Source organism: Crotalus tigris, unplaced genomic scaffold (genome assembly GCF_016545835.1).
Source record: "Crotalus tigris isolate CLP2741 ecotype Arizona unplaced genomic scaffold, ASM1654583v1 scf7180000017877.288114, whole genome shotgun sequence".
Taxonomy (NCBI): Eukaryota; Metazoa; Chordata; class Lepidosauria; order Squamata; family Viperidae; genus Crotalus; species Crotalus tigris.
Window position 1 is genome coordinate 83,475 of NW_024096694.1, and position 10,077 is coordinate 93,551.

The following is a 10,077-nucleotide window of genomic DNA, read 5'->3' on the forward strand; positions in this document are numbered from 1 at the left end:
ACTCCAACTTCCAGAATCAAATATATATTTTAAATATATCTCGATCATAATCTGCAGCATCTAAGAACCCCTGTGGCTCAAGAGGCTAAACGGGAGTGAATTAAGTAATGCATCATCTTCCCTTGGCGCAGTGTTTCTCAGCCTTGACAATTTTAAGCCATGTGGACTTCAACTCCTAGAATTCCACAGCCAGCAATGCTGGCTGTGGAATTCTGGGAGTTGAAGTCCACATGCCTTAAAATTGTCAAGGTTGAGAAACACTGCGCTTGGCGTATTAATTCTGAAACATGTCAGAAGAGAGAGAGCGAGAGAGAGCACTAATTGCATCTAAAGCATTTATTGTACGCTGTACTGGCACCACAGTTGCATGAATGAGTCACTTGGATTCAGCAGCAGAGCAGCATAGTAAATATCCTCCCATGCTTTTGCTCCCAACGAAACACACACCTTGCGCGTGCTTTGAAGCAGCTGCTAGTGAACTGCCCACAGGATTAGGCAGACAGAGCTGCTGGAAAGGATACTGAAGAATTAGAAACGCTTTTCTCTTTTGACACCAGCCCCTGTCCCTCTGGCCTCCTTAAACTTGCTTGCCAGAATACAAATGTATTAAATGAGATGGTTTCCCCCCCCATCCTTCACACCCTCAAATCAAATCGGTGCCTGCCGAAGCCAACATCTGCCTTTGATTACTATCAGTTTTTATTTATAGAACAGAAAAGATACTTTGGTCTAATTAACATACGTGTACCCGTGCTTAAACCCCAAAGTCTGCAGATCTGTGTTACATGCATGATCATCCCGTTTAAGGTTGACTGAGGTTACCAATTTGCCTTCTGCAGCACCTAAAATGAAAGTATTTAAGGAGTTAAGATATTAATTCCTTCTATGAGGACTGTGCTTTTGTCTTTCTGCCTGCGGTGAAGATGAATTATACAAACGTACGGGCATTTCATTGCAATAATTGAACATGTTTAATGAGCCACTGAACACATGAAAATTAATCCATGAAAATATACCTGAAGAATGCATTTCACATCAAAAGACGAACCTTCACCAGTAAGGGGGAAATTGAAGATGCTGAGACTGTAAGTCCATACATCTTAAAGTTGCCAAGCTTGGAGGAGGGGGGAACACTAGACATATTTAACAATAGTTCAATGTATCTATTGATCCAATACATTTGGGATGCCACAGGTTGGAAAAAAGCTGGATTATGACATCAATCCGTGAAATACATATTATTAATAAAGGCATGAACTAATTTTATTGTTGATGCATCAGACTGGTTGAGAAGCTCACTGAAACAATAAAGGATCTGATACCTGACAGAATTATATTTTACGATGTACTGGAAGGCGTAAAATATAATCCAGTAAAAATTGGAAATTCAGAATGCAACTTTTTTTCAAGATCTAAAAAGCTTCTGTCCAACAACTCTTCACCTGCCATAAAGTGTGTAATGTAAGTGACATCTAAGTATAGTTCCTAGAGTTTTGAGTTCGTAATTACATAGCCTTTTGAATTAAAAAAATATTCTGTGACTAGCATCCTATCTTTATCCCACTATATCAAGAGATTTGCATCTAAGTATTTTACACTAAACCAAAACATTGCTCACGTCTGATTTAGTCAAACATAGCTACCGTGGTTTATAAAACCCAGTTGGTGTTTTTAGTTCAAAATATGAACATATAAATTATTAAAATTGATATACTTATGCAAACCCAACAGTTTGTCAGATGATCAAAGCCATTTTTTCTTGGTATCCAAGCAGCAAAATAAATAAAATGAAAAAGAAAAACAAATAAAATGAAACTTTAGCCCCAAGGAACTATAAATACTACTGCATCATGATGGCAAACCAAACATAAAGGAATCTTAACAACATTACAAAAGACTTTGCAAATAGATCCTGCACATTTAAGTAGCAATGCAGAATAAAACATGAAAAAAAATCTCAGATTTCTCAACGAAAAAAAAAATTAGCTCAGTTAAAAAAACGAAACCAAACCCACAATCTTATAACAGAGAGAAATATTAGGTGCTCGCTCATCCATGCTAAGCTAGCTATCTATTTCTGACCAGGGGATTAATTAAGCTTTGCATTCCTAAAATAGGAAATAAACAAGAGGAAAAGGTTCGCCAGCCACTTGCCCTCACAATTTCATACCACGAACAACTATTATATTTAAACAGCCTCTCACAAACGCTGCGCACTGAATCATTCCATTTAAAGCACACTCAAGAGGAGACTTAATAGGAGTAAATCCCATTTTAGCACACCCTGGTGTCTGACCGAGGACTGCCTGTTGGTGTGGCGATATGGAGCATCTGAGGACAGAAAGCCCAGTAGAGAGAGAAGGCAGTGAAACCAGATTCAAAGCAACTGGCTGAAGAGCAAGGAGCCAATATGCAAAAGTCCACTGAGGTCTCACAAGTGTGTCCCCATACACTGCACTACGCAAGAGCATCTGGACTGACACCACATCCTCAGAGATTTCTCCAACAGACACAGGGATGCTGCATTCATCACTTCTGCTTGCAATTCGGTGCTCAGGTTAGAACTGACCAATCATTTCCCCTCCCTGTCAGTGATGTGCCCCCCCCCAGCACTGGATACCTGAAGAGCAGCATATAAAATGCAGCCACCAAAGTAAAAACTGAAATAATCGAAGGAAGAATGGTGGATCCAGAGGCTGGATAACCCATCTCTCAAGGTGTTTTAGGAGGAGTGGATTCCGGCGCCGCTGAGAGGGTGGGATCAGACTGCAGTGTTTCTCAAAAGTTGGCAACTTTTAGGATATATGGATTTCAATTCCCAGAATTCCCCAGCCAGCTGGGGGACAATTCTGGGAATTGAAGTCCACAAATCTTCAAAGTTGTCAGGGTTGAAAGCATCCTATGGGTTATAAGCTCTGAGCAGTTTTGGGAATTGAACTCCCCCACATCTTGAAGACACTGGCTGGGGAATTCTGGGAATTGAAGTCTCCCTGTCTTAAAGCCACCAACTTCTTCAGGAAAGACCAGATTAGAGGGTCTCTAAGATCCCTTCCATTTACAAAGTGCAATAAGACAATCCTTAGATCCCCCGCCTTGAATATCCTACATTAATTTCTCTTTGCTGCCCCAACAATTAAGGAAGATTCCGCGCGCGTGCGCATATACACACACACACACACACACGTGTTCCATCCTTTCAGAAACACCCAGCTTCTCAGCCAAGTGTGTTTGTGTTCAACAGCACAGGATGGAATTAGCAGGCGGTGATGGAAGTGAGGAAGCCCTGGAAGGACGACCCCCCCCAGCTGCAATGGGCAAGGGGGCAGATTTGGGGCACAGCAGCCTTCCTCTCACTCTCTTTATTTAACATAGAGCAGTGATGGCGAACCTTTTAGAGACCGAGTGCCCAAACATCAACCCAAAACCTACTTATGTATTGCTGGGTGCCGGGTGGGCGTGGCCCGCTAGGTGGGCATGGCTACAGTGATCATGGCAGATGGGTGGGAATGGCCAGGGTAGGCATGGCCCGGCAGATGGGGGAGATCCAGGGGTCTCTGGCAGGTGGGACAGTGAGCAGGAGGCTGGTTCTTGTGGGGTGAGGCGAGGCCGGGCAGGGGTGCCATGTTGCAGGGCAAGGCGAGGCAGGGGCCAGGGTGGCTGCTGCCTGAAACCATCGGCCCCTGCACACAGAGGCCAGCAAGTGCATGGGTGCTGGGATGCATCTGGCCATGTGGGACCACGGCGAGTTAGCGGGCGGCTGGTTGAAGAGGACGGTTGCCATCTCCGGGACATGGCACACGTGCCCACAGAGAGAGCTCTGAGTGCCGCCACTGGCACACGTGCCATAGGTTCGCCACTACTGACATATAGCATCTACAGAGTTCGTGCAATCACTGATACACAGTCTGAATGAAGCGTCAGTATATTTATCCTCAACTTACAACTGTTCATTTAGTGACCAAAATTACAACGGCACTTTATGAAGTGATTTCGGATCGTTTTTCACACTTATGACCATTGCAGCATCTCCATGGTCACGTGATCAAAATTCGGATGCTTGGCAACCAACACACATTTATGACGGTTGCAGTGTCCCGGGGTGTGTGTGTGTGCATATGTGTGTCACCTGACTCTCTTTTACGACTTCCTCACAAGCCATGTCAATGGAGAAGCAGACTCGCTCAACAACCCTGTTGCTAATTTAAAGAACTGCAGTGATTCATTTAACAGCTCTGCCAAGAAAGGTCGTAAAATGGGTCAAAACTCACTTAACGAGTGTCTAGCTTAGCAGTGGAAATGATTGGGCTCCATTGTGGGTCTAACTTGAGGACCACCTGTGTGTGTGTGTGTGTGTGTGTGTGTGTATGTGTGTATAAATATATATATAATATAATATATATGTGGACAATACTATAGAGGAGATATTAAATTAAAATAAAACCATAATAAAATCACCATGGAATCGCAATGGGCCAGATGTTGTAATTCGGTATTTAAGGAAACTGACCAGCTGGGGCTCTCCAGATGTGCTGGACCTTGGCTGCCCCCCCAATTAGCCTAAAACGGGGAGAAAAGGGGGGCAAGGGCGATGCTGCCAGGGGGAGGGCTAAAGAACCCCCATCAAAGAACGGAACCCCCCCACATCTGGAGCCGCAGCCCCCGCCCCAAACGCCACGGGGGGGGGAGGAAAGAGGCCTCGCAGCACTCCGCAGGAACCGCGCCCCGGCTGGGGATGATGGGCCGGAGGAGCCCGCCCGCGTCGGCGGCAGGAGGGACCGGCTCGGCCCCGCCCCTCCGCGTCGCCGGGGAGGAGCCTCGCCGGGCCGAGGCGGATGCCGCCACCGGAGGGGGGGAAGCCATGACGGGAGGGGGAGGAGCCTCGCGGGCGGCCCGCCCGCGCGGCAAGCTAGGAGCAAAGGGGGCGGAGCCTGCAGGGACAGCGGGGGCGGCGCGGCTGCCCGCCGCGGCCGTTCGGGAGCGACGGGGCGGAGCCGGGCAGCACCCGGAGCCGCGATTGGTGGAGAGGCGGCGGCCAGACCCGTCCTCCCCTGCACGCTCGAGCGCGCGCGCCACACGCCTCCAGGCCCCGCCCTCTCGCCGCGCGCGGCCCCCCTCCCGCAGACTCGGCTCTCGTCACGCCGCGCGCGCTGCCCCCTCCCTCTCCGCCTCGAGCCCCCCCTCACCTCTCACCTGCGTGCCGCCGCGGCCGCCGGTGAGCACCTCGCCTCAGAGCCGGCGCGGCGAATCCTCGTCCGGGGCTCCCGTCTTTCTCCTCCGGGCGCCAGATCCCCGCGCTGAGGAAAAGGCAGAAGGCCGGGCCAGGCCTGGGCGGACGAGTTGGCGGCCAGGCACGGCTCGGGCTCCCGTGAGGGGGTCGGGAGAATAGGAAGGGGGACCGCGGCTACAGACCAACCGTCTCAGGACGGCCGCCGCCGAGCGCTGCCCGCTTCTCTGTTCCCTGAGAAATCCCGCCCCTCCCCTGCTCCGGGGAGGTCTTCCGCGCGGCTACAGGGCGGTTCGGCTGCCACTCCAGCAGCTCGGCCAATCCCCGCGCAGCACAGCCTCCCTTCCGCCAGCCCGATTGGCTGCCAGCTCCCAGGAAGGGGATGCCAAAGGCGGGGTGGGAGAGGGAGGGGGAGTGTAGGAAAAGGGGTGGAGAGAAGCCGAGAAAATGTCCGTATGGGACGCGGAGGGTCCGCCCTGCGCGACGCTCATTGGCTAGCGCTCTGCGGGCGCCGCTGTCCCTTGGACGAGAGGCGCTGCCAGTCAGGCTAAAGGGTGGGATTTACAGAGAGCGGGCGAGGAAAGAGCCGGCTCCGCCCCTCGATGCTCCCGGCCTGTCTCCGCCCCCCCTGGGTGGCGGGAGGCCCCGCCCCTTCTCCGGGGAGCCCTATTGTGGAATGTTTACATCGGCGCCGCGGCTGCTGCCCTTGCAAATCCGCGCAGCGTCCGGGCATCGTGGCTCGCAGGAAGGCCACCGGCTCCGTGCAACCACGCTGGCGAGAGAAAAGGAGGAGGAGGACCACAACCAGAATTCGCATCCAAAGCTTGCAATGTCAGGCGCGCTCGGTTGCAAAGCAATAAATAAATAAATAATAAAAACCTCTCCGCTGATGTTGCTGCAACTGCAGCTCTACCCCTCCCCCACGCCGACACGGGAAACCCACGTAGCCCAACCTCTCCCCGGAAGTCTGATCAAAGGGAGTGCAGGCCGTCCGTTCTCGCGGGCGGAGGCAACAGGTCTCCGTGCACGCTTTGCAAGCGCCGGGCACCAATTCCCAAATGCATTGCCCCCTCCCCAATTAAAACCTGGGGCCAATCCAGTTTCTGCAAAAAAAACCAACCCCAAAATAAAATAAAATTCTTGGTTGCATTGCCAAGTTAGCAGGACGCTAACTGGCTCTGCCCTTCTTAAACAACCACTTGCGCTGCGGTGAAGACCAAACGTGGCACTTGGGCAGGGTTGCAGAGAGGCTAGCAGCTCTGTTTCTCTTTTGAAGCCCAATAAGTAAACCCCTCCTTTTTAAAATAAGATAGCTTTACCACAGACGGTTTACTCGAACGCCTCAGAACAAGATGTTTCTAATAAGCACTATGCAAATCGCGTGTGATGCTTCATTTTAAAAAAAAAAAAATTACATGAGTCAAGTAGTCTTGGGAAATGGGCTCTCTACCGCGCAGTCCACAAAACCCACAACGAGTTTGTATTTCCGGGTGATTATTTATTTTTAAGTGCCCAGTTTTAACGTGGGTACTGAAGCCAGAGGTCTGGTGGGAATTTTAGATTCTCAGCATGGATTTTCCTGGAGTCCCTTGTTTGCACTGAGCATAAATACTGCAGCATACATACAGAAAGCTATAGAATATTTACAGTAAACTCACCATCCACTCACATCTAAGATAAAAAGATGCAGGAAGAACTATCTTCTTAAGACGGGAGAATTCTTGGAAAGGACAGGATAGAAGATCAGGAATCTGACAGATTGAAAAAATGGAATGATCTGTAAAAAAAGCTTTGTTCTGATACTGAAAAATGATATGTTATAACACAATACTTTAAGTGTCTGTTTACATGCTCTACTGAGCCCCAGGTCAGCCAGGTATATTTTAACTCATCCTGCCATGTGATGGCATGGCCAGCCGAGGGGCAGTGTGTCAATGCAAACACACAACCTGAATTACATGACTGTTTGCTATCCCGTCTCTGCCCAATTACACACTGCATTAAACATCTGTTCCTTCCAGCCTCTTATCCTGGATGGCTCAGAAAGCAAGTGACACCATCCTCCTGGCGTCCGGAATAATCAAGTTAATTACAATTCAGAGTAAAAGGACAGGATGTGCTTTGGACGGGAAGCACAACCAATTCTCAAATGCAGCTTTGGAAATGTGCAGTAAATTTATTTTTATTTATTCAACAAATTCATATGCCTGCGCAACTCACACATACTGATTCCGAGTAGCCAATTCACTCCAAAACTGCACACGTCTCACCATAAACTAAAACAGCAGCAGGCGTCCTCACTCACAATTTCACCCTCCTCCTTTGACATCCACTTCTTTCCACGTGGCTAAAAGCTGCTATCACACCGCAATTCAGTCCTCCCCACTGCCAGGCACGCCTACAATTCAAAGACAAGTTCCCCTCCTCCCCATCTGACTTATAAACAAGTCAGCCAACATGATTAGACTTGAATAAAGGCATCAGGAAAAAGCAAGGCCAGGTTAGTAACACCAGGCGAGCCAACACTCAGGGAACCTGCATTTTTGAACCCCACACCTTTGGTGACCAGCGGTGGCTTGAATTATCTTCTGAACATAGCTGGAGGGCCCTAGTTCAGGAAGGAAAAGCTGTTGTACAATGACAACCTCAAGGTGGTCCCAAAACACCAGAACATTCAAATTTGAGATTGAAGAATCCTTAGAATTCCCTGGGTGATCTTAAATCAAGGCTGTAGGTAGGTAGGTAGGTAGGTAGGTAGGTAGGTAGGTAGGTAGGTAGGTAGGTAGGAAGGAAGGAAGATGTAGCCTTCAAAACAAAGCAAATTTAATCAATTTTGATTGTATCCATTTGAACAATTAATGCTTTTCTCCCCCACTATTTTCCTATACTTGTTTCCCCTCCCCAAATCTTTGAAGCAAGATAGCTATCGGTAGCTCTCAAGAGTCCCCCTGCCCACCCCCCACCTTTGGCTTGGTCAAGCACAGAACAATGTTCCTCTTGCCCTAGGCAAGACAAACAAAGATGCAAATCCTTTCCTGTGGAGGAAATCTATAAATCCTTATCTAGAGGCAGGCTAAGCTCTCTCAGCTGTCTGGATTTCACCCTCCTAGGATCTCTGCCCCCCCCAGGACTGAGAACCTCGAAGTTACAGTAGCAAGTTACGGTTTTTTGCAATCCTTGGCTTCTAAACTGTTGCATTGTATACTTTTAGCCAACGTACTTGATTTAAGTAACCCTGGTTAAAAGAAACCTCATCTTTGCCTGACGGGCCTGGCCATTATCTCCAATTTTGAAGAAATTATGTAGCCGTGGTAAACTGCAGCCCAGGATATCTTGATCTCCTCTCCCCCCTTTTAAAGTTATCCAACACCTTGTGGCAGGGCATGGCTCCTGTTCATTCTGCAAAATTTGCTTTCATTTAACTACGTATCTCAACAGGTTATCAATCCAGCCATCTGCAATTTATTTTATAAATTGGGATTAAGTAAAGCTACAGCTTTCATGTAACTGGAGCCAAGTTTTTCTCCTCAAAGGGGGGCTTAGAGCTTCCTGTCCTGAGATGGAACAACTCCTTGCTTTTCATGTTGAAACACAGGTGGTCCTCAACTAACAACAGTTCATTTAATGACCATTCAAAGTTACAACAATACTTATGACCGTTGCAGCATCCCCACGGTTATGTGATTTATGTCTGGATCCTTGACAACTGGTTCATATTTACAACCGTTGCAGCATCCCGGCTGTCATGCAATCCTCTTTTGTGACCTTCTGATCAACAAAGTCAATGGGGGGGGGAGGGGGAAGGAAGCCAGATTCACTTAACAACGGTGTTGCTAATTTAACAACTGCAGTGATTCCCTTAAAAAATGTGGCAAGTCAAGTTGTAAACTGGGGCAAAACTCACTTCACAAATGTCTCACTTAGCAACATAAATTTTGGGCTCCATTGTGGTCGTAAGTCAAGGATGACCTGTATGCAAGATTGCGCGGGGTACTAACCCAGAGGCCCTTTTGAGATGGCACACCTGCCCTTTTGTGACACTAAAGCAGCCTTTCTCCTCCCTGGCAGCTTGAAGACGTGTGGCCTTCAACTCCCAGAATTCCCCAGCCAGCCATGGGAGTTGAAGTCCACACGTCTTCAAGTTGCTAAGGCTGAGAAACGCTGCCTAACACACACACACACACACACACACACACACACACACACACACACACGCTTTTCTCTCCGAGAAAATCCTCCCGTAGTAACAGCGCTATTCACTCGAATGAATGGGCGGCGAATGAAAGCAACCGAGCGAGGGACGATCCGATGCCCATTTATGGGGACACTTCCCCTATAGAGGGAAGCTCCATCATTCCTTCGCCCGCCACCCACCCCAGGCCAAAGAGGCTTCACGCCTCCCTTCCAGACCGGAAATGCTGCCCCCTCCCGCTCTCCTGCTAGTCTGCACTGCAACTGCCAAATTGGGGGGTGGTGACTCCCCCCTTCCCAGGACCGGGTTTAGAGGGCTTGACTTCCGGGATGGTGTTCTTCCAATGCTGCCTGGTGGGAGGGGCTAGCGGCGCCACCCTCCCCCCCCCACGCCCAACTCTGGGCTGGAGACGGGAGGGGGGCTCGACCCCCCCCCCCCAAAAAAAACGCTTCCGAGGTCGCTTCTGTCTGGCTTGAAGGAGCGCGGTCCGAATGGCTGCATCAGTACCGTCTCCGGAACGGGTCAGGCATTCCCGCAGAACGAAGCCAGCCTGCGCCCGGGCTCGGTCCGGGAAATCAAGTCGCGGGAAGCGAGATCGCGGCCTCTTTGCCGCCGCCAAGCCGGATCGAGTCCAGTCTGTAAGCCTGGAGACCCGGTCGAA

General features: G+C 49.4%; 1 protein-coding gene across 6 annotated transcripts in view; it reads right to left on the reverse strand.

Annotated features, from left to right (window-relative positions):
* The window catches only part of SIN3A (SIN3 transcription regulator family member A), a 31,375-nt gene extending 23,644 nt beyond the window's left edge, over positions 1-7,731 (reverse strand). Inside the window, exons 1-2 of one of the 6 annotated variants that reach the window (XM_039343840.1) lie at positions 7,495-7,731; positions 6,883-6,975 (exon numbers count right to left, since the gene is read on the reverse strand). The gene's annotated coding sequence lies outside the window, so the exon portion shown is untranslated. Of the gene's footprint in view, positions 1-742; positions 843-5,183; positions 5,525-6,882; positions 6,976-7,494 lie in introns of those variants that run through there. The other 5 variants (XM_039343841.1, XM_039343842.1, XM_039343843.1 and 2 more) reach the window with 5 other exon arrangements.
* Between the last annotated feature and the right edge of the window lie 2,346 nt (positions 7,732-10,077).